Source organism: Ricinus communis, chromosome 7, assembly GCF_019578655.1.
Source record: "Ricinus communis isolate WT05 ecotype wild-type chromosome 7, ASM1957865v1, whole genome shotgun sequence".
Classification (NCBI taxonomy): domain Eukaryota; kingdom Viridiplantae; phylum Streptophyta; class Magnoliopsida; order Malpighiales; family Euphorbiaceae; genus Ricinus; species Ricinus communis.
This window is the reverse complement of record NC_063262.1, coordinates 19,738,072-19,755,636: the sequence shown is the minus strand read 5'-3', so window position 1 is coordinate 19,755,636 and position 17,565 is coordinate 19,738,072. Positions and strand designations below refer to the sequence as shown.

The window sequence follows — 17,565 nt, the reverse complement described above, 5'->3', positions numbered from 1 at the left end:
TTATAAACTTTAAAAATTCTATTGTTTGGATTTGAAATAAAAACAATTCATTGGAAGTTTAATTTTTTATTTAAAAATAATTCTGAAATAATATAAATTTATTAGAGATAATATTAACATAAAAAATATGAGAATTCTTTATTTTTTTAAAATGATGAATTGTGGAATTTCAACCTCATAGATCAGAAATTAAAACTTAAAAAAATGAAAAAATTTGGAGAATGAAGAAATTTTTTTAAAATAATACTACATAGTCCATTTTAATTTGTTTCAACTCTTATTCACTTGATGTGACATATAATATTTTTATAAAGGATTTTCTCGATAAGATAGAGAGACTTTGATCCCATCGATATAGAGCATGACCTGAACTCTGAAGGTGATCTGACCATTGACGACAACTTCAAAACTTGGGTTGAACTTCAAATTACCATTTGTCCTGAATTTGCAAGGTTCAAGAGGACATAAGAGCTAGTTGTTGATTCTAGGAATGCAGATGCAAAGAGAAGAAAAAAATAAAATATGCTTCTTAGATATGATTTATTTTACTTAGAACTTTAGCTTAGCTTTTCTTTTAGTTAGTACGTAGAGTAATAAACAGACATATGTATGTTTGATTTTTCATGATACAACTATTATCATCAGTCAGTCTTTTCAGATTTTCTAGCTGATTATTTTCTTTTTTATTCCCTTGATTTTTGCATGACTACTCTTTTTTAGGTTTTTTTATCAACAAACTATTTTTTTCTATTATCATTTTTATTTACACATAATATTTTTTGAGACGATCCATGTTAATTGGCTTAAAGAACTCGTTTCCTTTTAGGTCTGATATCTTAGTGGCATGCTTGAGTAGAATTTTCTTGCGACTCCCTTGAGTAGAATCTTTTTACTAAGTATGGTCCTTTCCGATGAGATTTGAACTTTCCTCTTGGATCGAATGCAATAGATCTTATGTGTTTCAACACCAAATCACTGGCTCTGATCTTTTCTAGCTTTACTTTCTTAGTGAATGCCCTAGTTATCCACCTCTAGTACATCTACATATGATAAAAGGCTTTCATCCTCCTTTCATCAATCATAGCCAACTGTTGGTCTCTCAGCTCGATCCATTGGTACTCTCATATTTTAGCCTTTAGCGCAACTCTCAAAGACTTCAACTCTAACTTAACTAGCAAGACTTCTTCAGTCTCATAAACCATAGAGTATAGAGTCTGTCATATCGAAGTCCGCTCAGTTGCCCGGTATCCCCAAAGTGCAAAGGGTAACCGAAATGACCAACCCTTATGATTATATACCATCTTCAAGAATATTTTTTTCTAGGTTCTCGTTGACTGCTTCTACCGCTCCATTCGCTTAAGGTCTGTACGGTGAAGACTTGTGATGTTCGATCTTATTTTTCGTTAACAGGTCTGTTGTTTCGCCTATGAACTGCATGTTTTATCGTCACAGCATCATGTGGGACCCCATACCTGCAGATCATGTTCCTGTCTATAAACCTAGCCATTTGAGGTATGTGGCTCAAGTACCTATAGAGCTGACATTCACAACATTTCCTTATCAAAGCTATACAATCTTTCTCCATTGTTAACCAGTAATATTCTTTTTGGTTAATAGTATGTCGTTCATGTGAGATCCGCATACTCCTCTATGCATCTCCTCTATTACAACCCACACTTTCGCTTTAGTAAAACACTGAAGCTGGACACTTAAAATCATCCTTCTGTACAACACTCCTTCATGGCTGATGTAGTTCCTGGCCTATATCTAAAGTGCATTACCTTTCCTTTGCAGACGCTTCCTCCAAGTATTCTCTGTCTTTTACAAATTTCTTTAGATCAGAAAACCAAGGCTTCTTTTCTAGCTTTTCTAAACTTGCATTATCTGGTCTCTCTAATAATAAGGCGCTCTTCATTTTACAATCATTAATGACTTCATTTGAAGCTACGAGGGAGGAGTTGTCCTACATTGATGATAGAGTAGCTAGTGCATCCGCTATCGAGTTCTCATCTCGAGGCAAGTGTATGAACAAATATTTAAAGAAGTTGCAAACCAAAGTCTTGAGATAGTTGACATATGACTTCAACCTTTCTTCTTTCATTTTCTACTCTTTGATGGCTTGTTGAATCACCAGCATGGAGTCCTCGTAGACCATCAGTTACTTCACTCTTACTACCACGGTCACTTCTAATCCAAATAAACATGTTTCGTACTCTACCATGTTATTTATTACTTTAAAGTCTAATCTCTTTGCCATTAGTAGTAATTCTCCTTCTAGCATGATCAAAATTACTCTCAATCCTGTACCTGTCGCGTTCACTGCTCCATCGATGTCAAACTATGTTGGAAGCACTAACCATCTAGCCAAGCTTTCCTATAAGAGACGGAGCTTCAAATAGATACTTCAGTGGGTCTATTTTTAAAATTGTCTGCACCCTATAAGATTGTACATAATGTCTCAATTTTCTCGTAGCCCATATCATATGGCCAAACACGACTTCTCCACAAGGTTATACTTTAACTCATAAAGTATCAATTTCTTGCCAAGATAATAGACCACATGTTTTACGTCGTTAGGCCCATACTGCGCTACCATTGCCCCAATGGCTTCCTCTTCCAAAGCTAAATACAAAATCAACAGCTTCCCATTTGTTAATGGTTTAATATCGGTGGCTTTATTAGATACTCTTTAATTATGTCAAAGGCTTTCTAACAATGCTCATCTACACAACAAGTTGGTGTTTCCTTAAGAGTTTGAAGATATTAAGCTTAGAAATGAACCTATTGATGTATTGCAAACGTCTTAGAAATCTTATGACCCTTTCTCTGTCTTTATTGTTGGAATCTCTTGAATAGTCTTTACCTTGTTTGGAACGATCTTTATTCCTTGTTAACTCACTATGTGCTCTAGCAGCTTTCTTGATGTTACTCTAAATACGCTCATCTTCGGATTAAGCCTCAGATTATACATTTCCACTCATCATAAAAACTTATCAAGAGCTTGAAATGCCCTTCCTTCGTTTCAGACTTTACCATCATATCATCTATACACCTCTAGCTTCTTGTGTACTATGTCGTGAAATAAGGTAGTAGCTACTCTTTGATAAGTTATTCTCGCATTCTTTAGTCTAAAAGGCATAACTTTATAGCAGTACATATCCTATACTGATGAATGCCATCTTCAGCTTATCCACTACTGCCATCATGATGTGATTGTATCCGAAGAACCCGTCAGTGAAGGAGTACATCGCACTTGAACACACACTGTCAACTATCACATCTATATGAGGAAGAGGAAAGTCATCCTTAGGGTATGCTTTGTTCAGGTCTCGATAATCTAATACATTCTAACCTTTCCATCCTTTTTCAGAACTCAAACGATATTCGCCAACCATTCAGGATAGTTGACTACATCGAGAAAATTGGCATTTGCTTGCTTAGCGACCTTTTCCCGAATCTTCTCTCCCTATTTCGACCTTAACCTTCTTATTTTTTGCTTAATCGGCTTGATGTGTGGATAAGTCATGATCTGGTGCTCCACTATTTTTTTGTCTAATTCTCACATGTCATCGTAAGATAAGTAAAAACTACTTTTTTTTTTTATTAATTTTTTCAATTCTCTTCTCTCCTCAAAAGTTATACCATGAGCTATCAGAATTTTCATGAGATTTTCAACTGTGCCTAGATTAAATAAATCAATTTTGTAATACCTATAAATTTTAAAAATAATAATAATAATAATAAATAATAATAAAATAAAATATAATAATAATAATAATAATAATAATAATATTTTCCTTTCCTTTTTCTTTCCTTTCTTCCCCCTCCCTCTCCTTTCCTTTTTTCCTTCCTCTCATTCCTCTTCTCTCCTCGCCGACTGCTGCTTCCCCTCCCTGCCTATGCTGAGCTGTCGCCACCACCACCAGCGCCTCTCCCTTCCTTTCGCTGCCGTGTCGTGCTTCCTCTCCTTTTTCCCCTCTGCAGCGACGTCTTCAAAGGAAGAAGAGCTGTTGTCACCATCTACCGCAGTCCTTTCGACCATCCGACGCTGGAATCGAGCTCCCCACCATCGAAAACCTCTAGGTCGTGCTCCCCCGCAGTGAAATCCTCGCCGGTAGACTCACTCAAGCCTCACCGGAGCAGCACCTTTTCAGCCACAATCTGGTGCCTTCCGACGAGTTTCCGACCGAAACTCTTGTGTTTTCGGACTCCCCACAACTCGAGCTTCGTGTAGGTGCTTCCGGATTCGAATTCTGACACTGTTGGCAGGACCGGCTTTCGGACCCCAGTACTTTTCGGACGCGCGAAATTTTAAAATTTCAGCTCGGTATAATTTTATCTAGACTCAAAAATTATGTTATAATTTTAGAGAAATACTGTGGCTATTAATTATCAATTATGGATAATTTAAAATTAATTGGATTTAATTAATTGTGGTTTGTGGTTTGTTGCGGAGTCAGGAAAAATAATACAGTTTTGGTGGTCCGACTCCCGTTAATTAATAGCAGAATATTTGAAGTGTTTCTAGCAGCTTTTGGACCCGTTGTACATGAGGTAAATGTCCATAATTTAGGGGAGGTTATGCCGAATTTTCGACAGAATTCTCAAGTTTGAAATATTTTTAGGCAGTCTAATCTAGAGGTCTAGGCCTAGAAAAATTTAAGAATGTCTATTAACTGAGTGTTTTTGTGAATAGATAATTCGTCCATCCCGCCAGCTTCACCCGAAGCTAGGAGCGAATTGCGGAGCGCGACAAAACTGTGAGTTAAAGTCATATAATCATTGTACATTGGCATGTCTAGATTTAATGTGATATTTAATGATTAATGTTTATGTATGATTATTGTTATCGTTATTATAAGTAAACTTCATTTAATTGATAATCATCACGAATAATATTAATATTATTATTAGTTAATTTATCTCGTTATTTATGATATTTTAAATAATGTTATTTTAATAATATTATTATTATCTTTACAAATATTTTGCATGTTTGTTTTACCCGATATTACTAAACTTTATTTTTCAGTATGCAATTGAATAAATTATGTTGCCTATGAATAGTCTATTTATGATTTTTTTTATATATGTTATGATTATGACTTTGGGATGAAGTGGCAATAGAACATGTCACCTGATGGGTTGCATCAGGATCCTGTGCACACCGGTAATAATCAGAGACAGGTAATTAAGGTTATTTTTGGATTTTACTCTCGTCGAGTATAACTCTTTAGGCTGTGAAAGCTTGACTGCTGGAGAAAGATCCTTAGTCGAGCAATGCTCTCTAGGCACCGGCTTAATTAGGAATCAAGTGTTCAGGTTGGATGTAAGGATCCTGGTTGAGCTTCGCTATCTAGGCACTAAACCTATTGGAATAAGAGAGCCAAAAGGCTATTAGCGTTTTGAGTTAGGGTTCTGCTGAGCCACTTATCCAATAAGTCTTTAAATGTATTTTCTTTCTAAATTATGGCATTACTCGTATTTTGATACACAATTAATGAATATTATTTTATTGAGGAGACCCTTTACTTTTCATTCCCATGAATGACCTAGATCTACTGTAATAGTTACAGGGTTATGTGATTTTAACTCACTCTCGAGACTGACAGTCTTAATTTTATTTTTCAGGTGACAATTAGAGTTCTTCGTTGTCCTGCATTTTGATAGCCTGACTTCTTTCTTCATCGGGATTATTGTAAATAATCTATACTTTCATATTTTTAGTTATTTTATATTATAGACCTTCAGCAGTAGTATTTTTTATTTGTTATGATTATTCTGGTCCATAATGGGCGTGAAATGTTATCAAAGACCAGTTAGATTTGTGTATGGCATGTCAGACATGATTAATATTATATTTTTCATATGCACTTTATTGAATATCAATTAGTAAGACTTACAATGGGACTTGGTGGCATTAAGCCTAATTATTCCCTAGTGCCGGTCACGGGCCCACAGATCGGGTCGTGACAAATTTGAATGTAATTTATGTCAAACATGCACATGTCATGATTACTAAAATGCACACTACCATCAAGAAAAACATTGCACAAGTTAGCAAAATCGAACTTTATATCATTGATCTTAAAAATAAAAGAAACGTCATCCTCATAAAGATCAGACGTTTTTACATCATCAAAGAATTCATTAATGATATGCTTATCGATTAGAGCAACTAGCTCCTGTTGACTCAACTTTTCACTCAGGGAGATGAATTCTTCCAACTTTAGCTCCTCTACCTTGTTGGTGACTTTATCACAACCTCCTTGATGCTCAGCTTGACTATCGATGATCAGATTCTTGAATATTTCAAATCCCGGTACCTTAATCCCAACTACTGTAATAGATTCGAGCTTCCTAGAGTAAGGCTTGTACTCTTGGACAAATACGTCTTTTAGAGTCTTTTCCTTCAGTTTTCCCTCGTCTTCCTCCTCGCGGTAACTCAGTCTGTGTCGAGTCTTTTGACCTTTGAAGTTCTGCAGGTCTACAATACCTTACTAGTTCTTTCCCAGCCTCATTCTAAGCATGAAGTACATTTTCTTAAACATGCTGGCTACTTTAAGATCCATGTAATTCTCATAGATAACAACAACTTGGAATCTAGTAGGGGCTTCCATCTCTTTAATAGCTTCTTGAATGGTCGAGAAAACTTTACCACCCTTAGTGCTAATAATCACTACCTTACATTCATGAAGGAACTTGACTTTTTAACGTATAATGGAAAGGAATCCTTCCAGGGTATGAAACCATGGCCTACCCAATAATAAAGCAAAGATTACTAGGATGTCCAGGATAGTAAATTCCACCTAGGATTCAATAGGACCTATTTTTACCAGTAATAATAATATTCGTTCCACGTCTCTCTTCATTTTGTTATAGGCCTTTATAACCAATCTAATAGTTTCAGGTCTTTTGCAGTCATTATAGCTTAAGGAATATGCGATAAGGACACACATTGATGCTTAACCCATCTTCCATCATCACACATAGGGTGCTTTTCCCTTTGACCTTTGTTACTATATAGAGAGCCTTGTTGTGGTCTCTTCCCTCTAGTGGTAGGTCTTCGTTTGAAAAAGTGATCATCCTAGTAGTTTTGTCAGTCACCTACTGTGCTAATAGTTATACCAAATAAGGCATGGATTAGAGCCTTTCTGTGATCCAATGAGTGCATCAACAGCTCCTACATGTCAGCTGTCTTCTTGTCTTTCTTTAGCTACTCTAACAACTATTTGTCTCATTCTTCAAGCGTTATTTCAACTTATTTTAGCTCTTACACCCCCATGTCTTCACTCTTACTCAATGGCTCAGCTTCTTTATCGAAGTTACTATTTTTCTATATATCTTTTGCCCTTGCGTCTTGGACTTCACACTCATCCTCATAGTTGTACAAGATGTCAATGGTTATAACTGACTTCTTCTCACCCTTCTTTTATACCTCTAGAAGACAAGGCTCATAGGTCGTTTGATCATCATCTGATCCTTAACCACTCGGCACAATATCCTCAATCTGACTATCAACCAAAAAGGGCCTCGAATATCAAACTTTAAAAGTAAATTTGCCCGAGGACTGCCCTAACAGGTCTTCACATTCATACCGAGGAAGTTGCTCCACTCGTCATTCTTCGTAGTCTATCAAGTCTTGAATTTCGTGCTTAAGAAGGTTATACTAATCCGTTTCATGCCTAAAAACCTAATAATACTCATAATATTAGTTATTGTGAGGAGTAGGACTACTTCTTGGTGATGGAGGCTTGAGTTCCCCGCTCCATTTTAGATGTTAAAACACCACAAATAGTGATGCCCTTAGCTCGGTGTAGGTTCTTTTTGGGCTATTTGGTTTTAGCTCTGGCTCGAGTTGGGACATGTCTTGGGAAGATTTCATGATCTCCTCTCCATTGAAGTCAGGGGCGATCATGGACACTTGATTTGGAGGTGGTGTATTGTTATAATTTTTTAGAGGGTTCCTTCAGGTATTGGGCTGGTTTGGGTCGATCAAATTTTTAGTGTCGATGATGTCTTGAATTCCACGCTTGAGCCGGATGCAGTTGTTTGTGTGGTGGCCGAGTGCTTGGTGGAATTTGCAGTAGGTGTTTGCTTTATAGCTGGGTGCGTCGGGGTTAGGTGGGTTCTTGAGGGTGGTTGGTTGGAGCAAGCCATTTTGTACTAACCTCTCAAAGATCTTCGAGAGAGGTTGCTTGAAGTTGGAAAATTTCCTTGGTTGCTGGACAGCATTCACATTTAGGGTCTTGCTCCCTCCAACTTGATAATTCAGCCTTCTGTCGGTTTGCATAGTCTTTCTCTTGTCAATCTCTATCTCTTCGACCTGAAGCCTGTCATCATATAGATCCATGAAAATCTTATGTTTCATCATCTGAAGCCTTTCAACCCATCATATAAGAATATTTCAGGCCATCATACTAACCTGGTCCTTTTCAAAAGGCTTATTTTTTCATTAACCCAGCCTTATTCCTCCACCTGGTCAAGAAGTCAGAGAATGACTCATTTGCCCGTTGCTTGGTGGACTAAAGGTCTCTGATTGACACTTCCAACTGAGCATTGTAGTCGTATTACTTGAAAAAAGAATTACATAAATCGTGCCATTCAGCTTAGATGGATTTCTCTAGGCCATGATACTAGTTCATAACTGGTCCTTCTAGAGACAATACAAATAGCTTGACAATTTGGGTCCTGCTTAGCTTAGTGTATCCTATGATGGTGACATATTACTTAAATGAATTTTCAGCTCACTAGTCCTATTGAACTTGTTCATCTTGATTATCCTAAACTTTACAGGCATCTTATCTTCACCCGTCAAAACTAATTCTTCAAAATCATAGGTCGGATCCAACCCTTTGATTTGCAACATGTCGTGCATCTTGTCAAGCCTAGCGCTAAAGCCACTCACAGCTTTATTAGTGGCAAAGGAGATCTCGCTTTTAGTTTGGTCCAACACAAACTTATCAAAGTCCCAAAGATTCTAGGGCACTCTTCTCCTAGCAGGGTCTTCAATATTAGCATTGGAAGCGGCATCAGTTTTAATAACAATTACAGCCGGATCAACAACTATGGGAAGGTTAGCTACTAGAGCAATTAGGGCGAAAGGCGAGACTTGATTTGCAGTTATCCCAGCCAAAAGTTATTGGAGCTCCTCCCAGATCACACCTAGTAAATCATCAATGACAACATTCTTGAGGGCCTCAACGTCTTGCTCATTAGTCATCTTAGATGTAGCGTCAATCTCGCTAGTGGAAGCTTGATGTCTTGGCTTTTCGAGAAGCTCTAGCACATTTTGGATCCTCGGTGAGATGGGTATTCTCTCTAGCCTTCTATTGTCTTGCCTTTTCTAACCTAAAGGAGTGTCTATATGGCTACAAAGTGTTAATATGATACATGCGAAGCATGATGCACTTGATATGCACAAAAATAAGGAAAAGAGTTAGCATATATAGAGTTATTATACAAAGCATCCTTCTGACCTTCTTTCTCCCAGTTCATGGTGAGTCTTTCTTCTCTAAGATTTTGGGTCTGAGCTTTCTATCAACAGGGGATAGTAGGCTCGACGCGCATGCCATAATCTCTCAAAGTAGATTTAAAACAAACAAGATGATGTTTTTCAGTACAAATAAAAAGTCTGCATATTTTGAGCATGTGGCCTAATTTCACATGTTTTTAGGCTAAGGCTTTCCAATATATGGGTTTAAGTACTTATAAAGAAAAACATCCAAGATAGCAAGCAATAGGATTACTAAGGGAGATTACTACTGTCATTACCGTGAGTTGAGTCTTGGATAAGGATAAAAGGCTCCTACAGGTAAAAGGTGTTATTTCTTGGCTCATCTCCCTATTCAAGGATCCATGCGGCGAAAAAAATTCACTTATTATTTATAAGTGATGGTTATCCAATCTTTGTAATTCTAATGTTCGAGTGGAACCAAAGAACCACTAACCGACGCCATGAGAGCTATTGGAATGAAAAAATTATAACCATGCAAATGATGCAAGAATCACTTGTTAAATTATAAAATTGAAAACAAACATACACTGGAATCAACTTCTCTTATCCCTAGCGGAGTCGCCACTGTGGGCAGCAGTTTCAGCCCAAGTGTCTCTAGCGTATACGGTACTGCAAGACTTTTCAACCTATTCAGGAACATGATAACTAGTCATAGAGACTAGCGCGGAGATGGAGTCGCCACCCGGATAATTCTCCGAGATACTTTTACTAATTTGAATGGCTTATTAGATTTCATAAGGAAGCTTCACCACATCCAGATATGGATTCGGAAGCCAACTTCCCTATTTGTTTATCTTAGTCTTTAATTTTATTGTTTAACCAGTTATTCCCTATAAATACGACAGTTCATATTTACAAGCATTTATTACAGCATCTGAGGTGCTCTTAAGTGTAGCCATTTTATTAAATATAACTCATGTTTGATTTGTTAGTCCATGTTACTAATTAATTATATGCCTTCATTTACTTTTAGCCCAATTATAAATTATGCTTTAATTCGGGCCTTTAATTAGGCAACTACATTACAACTATTTGGCATACATTCAGCATAAATAAAAGTGCAAAAATATAATTTTAGCTATTACAACTCTTCCTACAACTAAGAATAAAAGAAAAACACCTAAGAAGTAAGAACGGTACATAAATATTACTAAGAAATACATTAAAAATTCAAAAATTATAGCCAAAATGTGCATAGCCGATCGGCTTAGGATATAGAGTCGATTGGTTCAACGTAGAGTTGAATCAGGTTTGCATTGAGTTGATTGGCTCTAGGCTTCAACGGGTCGATTCTGCGATTTTTCTTCGATTTCTCACGCCCAAGAATTGATTTCACATGCACAAAAGATAGAAAATCGAGTAAAATGTGCAAAATAAAATGAGAAGCATAAAAACATAAAACCAAAAAGAACCTAAAAGAATGTTGATATGCATTAATTTACACATGTTTATATACCTAATTACTTCCATTTTTATGCATAGTTATCTTGTTTTATGCCAGAATCACTTGTGTTTTGGTTCCTTTCATGTTTCAGGTGATTATCGATGGACATTATCAGTATTCGAGGGAAATACATGCGAATACGTACCATAATCCATCAAATTGAGCAAAGGCTAGCATTTTAAGGTTGAGCACGGCTGGACTCTGCCGAACCATCGACATTTTACCCTCAAAAGTGACCTTTCTAAGATGGTTTCCGAGGCCACCACGACCTCCATCAAGGCCTGTGGTGGCACAAGATCGCGAGGGCACGATCGGGGGAGAAGAGGCAGATTTTTCATGACTCGAAGGTCCAAAGACAGCTTGAGCACGTACCATGTTGGAAACATTTATATAGGCAAAATCGAGTTCTTTCGGAAAGGGTTCGATTTTCCGACTTGATTTTTACATACATGCACGAGCCACCTTTCCAAACTTCGATATTCGACTTTAGGAGACTATTTCACCTATTGAAAGACAGATTCTATTAGTCTAAACATCATATTGAAGATCAAGAGTAGGTTTTGAGGCAAATCAAAAGGCAATTTGGGAGATCAACCGCAGCGTAGATTTGGATTTTGGTATCCATCTAATTCCGAGGGAAAAGGGTATATCTGTTTCATTTTCTTTATTCTTTCATTATAATTGATTTCCTAGTTGTTTTAGACATGAACATGTGTATCTAGATCGATTAAACTTATTGGGATTTCCTTACTATGTTGGCTTAGTACTAAATTGTTGGATTGTTTAAGTTCCTTTTTGTATTCTACTTGCTTTCAGTATTAATAAGATATCGCATTATTCATGAGACATTGTGAATTGTGTTCCTTATATTGCTTTCTGTAATTGAGAAATTCATTAAGTAATTGGAATTTTGAATAGCAAGAACTGGTTAATGGTTACTTAGAGATAAGGGTAATTGACTACCCGGATTAATAATTAACAAAGCTTAATAGAGGCAGATTAAAGCTTAATGCTAACTTAATAATCGATCGTTAGGATGAGATTCCAATTTTAGATTCTTCGGTTTAGGAATTCGGTTATCTCGAGAGGGAGACCGAATTCAGTTAAGAATTCATCCACGGGTAGCATAATTGGATTCATCAATCTGTTATCTTTTATTTGATTACCAACTAGTTTAGGTTCCCTTTGGGTTTGCATTTCTTGTCTTGATTATTTCATTCATTTATTCATTCTTGCATCTCATTTAGAACTCATTCCAGTTATTAGTAAATTTAGAATTCATCATCATATATTTTAGGTTAGATAACAAAGAACGAAGTAATAATTCTAGGTTTTCACTTTCCCGAGAATACAACCTTGATACTCGCATTAGTGCTAGTCTGCATCGATAGGTTCACTACCTTAGATTGTAGCTATATAAATAGCCTATCAAATGTAAAGCTTAAAAATCAAAACATACAGTAGGCAAATATGATATTTCAAGGCAGACTCTAAATTTCAATCATATAACCCTAAGAATTTAATCTAATTACATAAAAATACAAATCAAATTATGTTACCTTATTATTTAACTAATCAGATTCAAAATCCAATAAGAAGACATATTATCATATTCAAAACCCAGCACGTTCATATTATGAGATTCAAAACCCAACAAGTTATAAACATGTTCATTCATGAGAAAATCTATTTTAATCATACAGAACATATAAAATTTTAAAAAATCCTAATCATGTTTCTAAAATTATAAAACAAAATAACTAGTTAAGAGGAAAACGTAATGTTGATGATGTGGATGTGGAGGGAATCCTCAGGTTGTAGCTGTAGATTGTTGTTTTGCGAGTCTCTAAAGATGATAAAGCAATTGAATCTAAGATTGGTTGAGAATCCAACTCTGCGTAAGCTCTAGAAAAAAACTTTTGTCGTTCTCTAAAAGTTTTCTAATATTAGTTCTTAGTAGCTTTTCTTTCTGTTTCCTAAAACTCTCATTGCCTTTTTAAAATATTTGTCAAAACATATAGGTTGCTAGTCTTTCTACTTAAAGAATATTGAATGTAGTTGCTTAATCAATGTAGCTAATCCTAGGCTTAAAGCATATTGCTTTATTTCTAGCAGTAGGGTTAGGAAACCCTAAAGAAGTATATAAGTATTAATTATTTAAAATAAAAATAATTGATTATCTTTCCCTTTTATCAGATTAATACCTAATGAAATAAAATAAAATCTTTTATATTCGAGTAATTATCACTAAAAATATTTAAAAATTTTCAATAATTATCACAAATTTTTTTTAGAAACATCTTTTCATTAATTTCAGCATTTAAGTGAAAAATATGTGTGAAAAAGTGTTGAATCTCGAAAAATAGCCAATCGGCACTGTGTAGAGTCGATTCGGCTATATACAGAGCTGATTGGCTTTATGCACAAAACATTTTAGAAAAATTTGACACTTTAATCCCTGTACTTGTAAAAACAGTCATTTCATCTTTTAAACTTAATTTTTTCTGACAATCCAAGTTGATTGTAAAAATAATAATTTTAACTCAATTATTCTCAACCCTAACTATGATTCACTCATTCTCAATTTTTCGAGACTCGAAAAAGACAGTAACTTTTATCATAAAGTTTTCTGTAATTATATCGATATTTGGATCTAGAAAATGGGTATTGACATTGACAGTAGTAATTTATATAATACTAAAATTAATTAATAATTATCTTTAAAATATTTTTATACTATTGCACTAATGTGTACTTATTTTCTACATATGAAATTCAAATTTTATGTGTAATTTTATAATTTTTCTATTAATTTATCAATTAATAAGTTATATTCCTAATGAAACAATAATTTTAATGCTAATAAATAACATATTAATTGTATTTTAATATTATATTAACTAATAACTTAGTTTTCTAATTAAATAATAATTTTAATTAGAACATAGTATTTTTAATTTATTTTTAATTTTATTTTCACTAATAAATTAATTTTTAATTATATAAATTTCTATTTAAAAAATAATAATTTTAATTATATTGATAATATTAATTTATATAAAATAAATTTCTTAATAAATATTTTTAAAATTTTTTGTATTATAATACTAATAATATTTAAAATCTTTAAAAACTAAAAGATATTTCAAAATATTTAATTTACTATTAATTTTAAAATATTATAAATAAATATTAAATATTAAATTAAATATTAAATTTTATATATAAACTTAATTTTATAATAAAAATAACAATATCCAATGCATACGGAAATGATTACTTATTATTATTTTTTTTAAAACGAGATTTTGTACTCTAACTCAATACAAAAAGAACTTAAATATAAAATAGTGCTGCCCTAAAATACTTTATGTTATAAAATAGTCAAAATGGTTAATTGTGATAAAAGTAACGTTTATTTAGAGAAAATTACGTATATAATTTACTTTTATATGCTAGCTTTTCAAATTTAATCTTTTTGCTAATTTACTTTCTCTATTTTTACACCTTTTTATTCTTTAAAGTTTTGTTTTTGCTATTGAACTTAGTTTTAAAATCTGTATTGCTTTTGAAGTTTATAGTGCTCCTTCTCATTTCTGGTATTGTTGTTCTTCTTTAATAATATCAATTTATAAATAAAAGTATTTTTAAATAAATATAGAAAAATAGCTCAAAACGATTTAAGAAAATATTTTCAATAATATCATTACATCACTACACATATTCAATTGCTGATTAACTTTGATCTAAAAGAATAGTTTTTTAATTATTTAATATGATTTATGGTTGCAGGTTATAAATAGGAATATATGATTTTATATTTTTTAAAGTGTTGTAAGTACAATTATTTTATTTTTTTTACGTGGGTGGATTTCTATAATTTCTTTTTGAAATTGAATTATTCTGATTATGACTATAACCATTTAAAGATCTATTTTTTTCAACTCTGTAAAAAAGAAGTTCAAGTCTTTTTAATAAGATTAATTTTTAATGTTGATACAGTAATGTTTCTCTTATATATAGTTTGTTATTTTATTAAATTCTGAAACTTTTGGTGCTTTAGCTACAAGGAGTTTATTAAATTTGTACTTGAATCATCCTAAATGAATTCCAATTTAGCAGACCATGTATTGTGATACTTTTGCTCTTTTTAATTTTGTTTTTTTATTATAATTCTAGTCTTACTCTTTTGTTTACTTGAAGACTATTGCTCGGTTAATTTTAATTATTAATTAAAAATTTAGATAAAAAATCTAATTTTTTCTATTCATGTGATAAGATCGTGTTAATTCATATTAATTCATGTTTATAATAGCTAAAATTTTAAATATTTAAAAAGAAAATGCAAATCTTATTAAATATTTTTTAATTAGATCTTTAAAAAATAAAATTTATAAGTTTTCATAATTTTTTCAATTTTACTAGTCTTATAGATATAGGGTTCTTTTCTATGGAAAAAAACAGGTCTAATATGGCTTTTAAACAACAAGTTGATGAATAACGAAAGAAGCTTGCAATTGTGTTATTTTCTTATGCAAAATCTAAGAAAAATGGAGGTTTTGATAGTGAGTATAAATCATGGCAGGCTTAAAGAGATGGATAAATTAAAAAAATTTAGAGAAATAAACTTAATGTAATTGTTATGTGATTTTCTATTAATATACTATATATGATAGTAAGTATTTTTATGATTTTATTAATAGGTTTAGTAATGGGATTATACACTTTAAAGCTAAGTAGATATCATTTTCTCTTAGATATATTTTAATTGTAGATTCTATTTATTTGGATTTATTATAAAGGACTTATATACATTTAGAAATTTTATTGCTTTAGTCTAAATGTGTAACTCAACAAAAGAATTTCTAAATATAAGCATGTTTTGAGTATAAGTTGAACATGCTCAAAATATATTACAATGATATCCTTTGCATACTCAATATATACTTATAATATACTTTAATGATACTCTTTATATATTCGAAATAAACTTCATGCAAATTATATACTCATAATATATTCGGAGAAAAGCTATCTTTGGGTATGAAAATGCATGTTATATCAAAATTTACATACCTCATGTTTTCTATCAAATATCCGCTGTAATGGGAAGAAATATGTATTATGTCCAGATTTGTAAATATATATATATATATATATATATATATATATAAAGATGATTTAAAATTTGAACTAATAAAACTCGTTAAAAATCATATATCCGAAATAAACTCGTTACATACTTAATATATATTGTTTACTATTATATACTTGAAAATTGTTTCATATTTTTATATTTTTTCAGCTACATATATCCTATGTATTAATTATTTATATAATTGAAATTAAAATCACAGATTCGATTGATTTATTTTGTCGGTTTAATTTTTTAGTTTCGAATTAGATTTTTAGTTTCTTTCTTTTCTTTTATCACTCTTATTAAGAGAATAATTTTTTCTATTTTATTTTATTGTGTTAAATGCTATAAAATAAGTAAATAGTAATATATATCACGAATGACTTTTTTTTTTTACTTTTTTACAAAACACAATTTAATATAATTTAGGTGGATATTTGACCTGTCATTTGAAAGATTTAAGTTTGAAACTATTTACATAATTTTTAAATTACTAATAAAAAATTACTGTAACTCTTTATAAAATAATAATTTTTTTTAAAATTAAATGAAATAGTTAGGTGATATCAAATTTAGAATTTAAAATTATTTGATTTTTATCTAATATTATTTTTTGTATAATTAAAAGTTTTTAAGAAAATGTACGCCAGTTTTCATGGTATTTTATATATTATAACAAGCTTTTCTTATTTTATTTTATTTATCTTTTCTAATGGTTTGGGACAAAGAAATATATGTGTGAATAGAATCTTTTTATTTTTGAATATAATTGAGTATAAGTTGAATATGCTCAAAATATATTACGATGATACTTTTTCTATATTCAAAATATACTCATAATATACTTCAATATTACTGTCTATATATTCGAAATAAACTTAATGTAAATTATATACTCATAATATACTTAGAGTATATTATGTATTGTTAACTGTGAGATTTGGAAAACTATTGTTTTTCGGTATGAGAATGTATGTTATATCAAAATTTATATACTTTATATTTTCTTTCTAATGTCAATTATGATGATAATAGGTATTACGCCTATATGTATAGATATTCAAAATTTGAACAAATAAAATTCAATACAAATTAAAGTATCATATACTTTAAATAAACTCATTATATATTAAATATATTATGTTAAAATATTGTATATTTTAAAAGAAATATATTTTTATTTTTTTTGCTACATATCGTATAAATTCTATATTTTTTTAGTTACATTAACTTGAACTGTACAAATTATACATATAATTAAAATTACAATTACTGATTCAATTACTTATTTTATCAATTTAATTTTTTAGTTTCAAATTAGGTTTTTAGTTTTTTTTTTCTTTTATTATCACTCTTATTGAGAGAATTTTTTATATTTTATTTTCTTGTGTTAACTGCTATGAAATAATTAATGAATAGTAATATATATCGTGAATAAATTTTATATATTTTTGTAAAATATAATTT

At 31.8% G+C, this 17,565-nt stretch overlaps 1 long non-coding RNA gene across 1 annotated transcript; it reads left to right on the top strand.

The window, feature by feature from the left end:
* Positions 1-3,436: 3,436 nt before the first annotated feature.
* On the top strand, positions 3,437-5,873 carry LOC107260977. The gene is made up of 4 exons (XR_001534987.2): positions 3,437-4,327; positions 4,461-4,554; positions 4,697-4,760; positions 5,632-5,873. It is a non-coding gene; the product is annotated as an uncharacterized LOC107260977 (long non-coding RNA).
* The last annotated feature ends 11,692 nt before the right edge of the window (positions 5,874-17,565 follow it).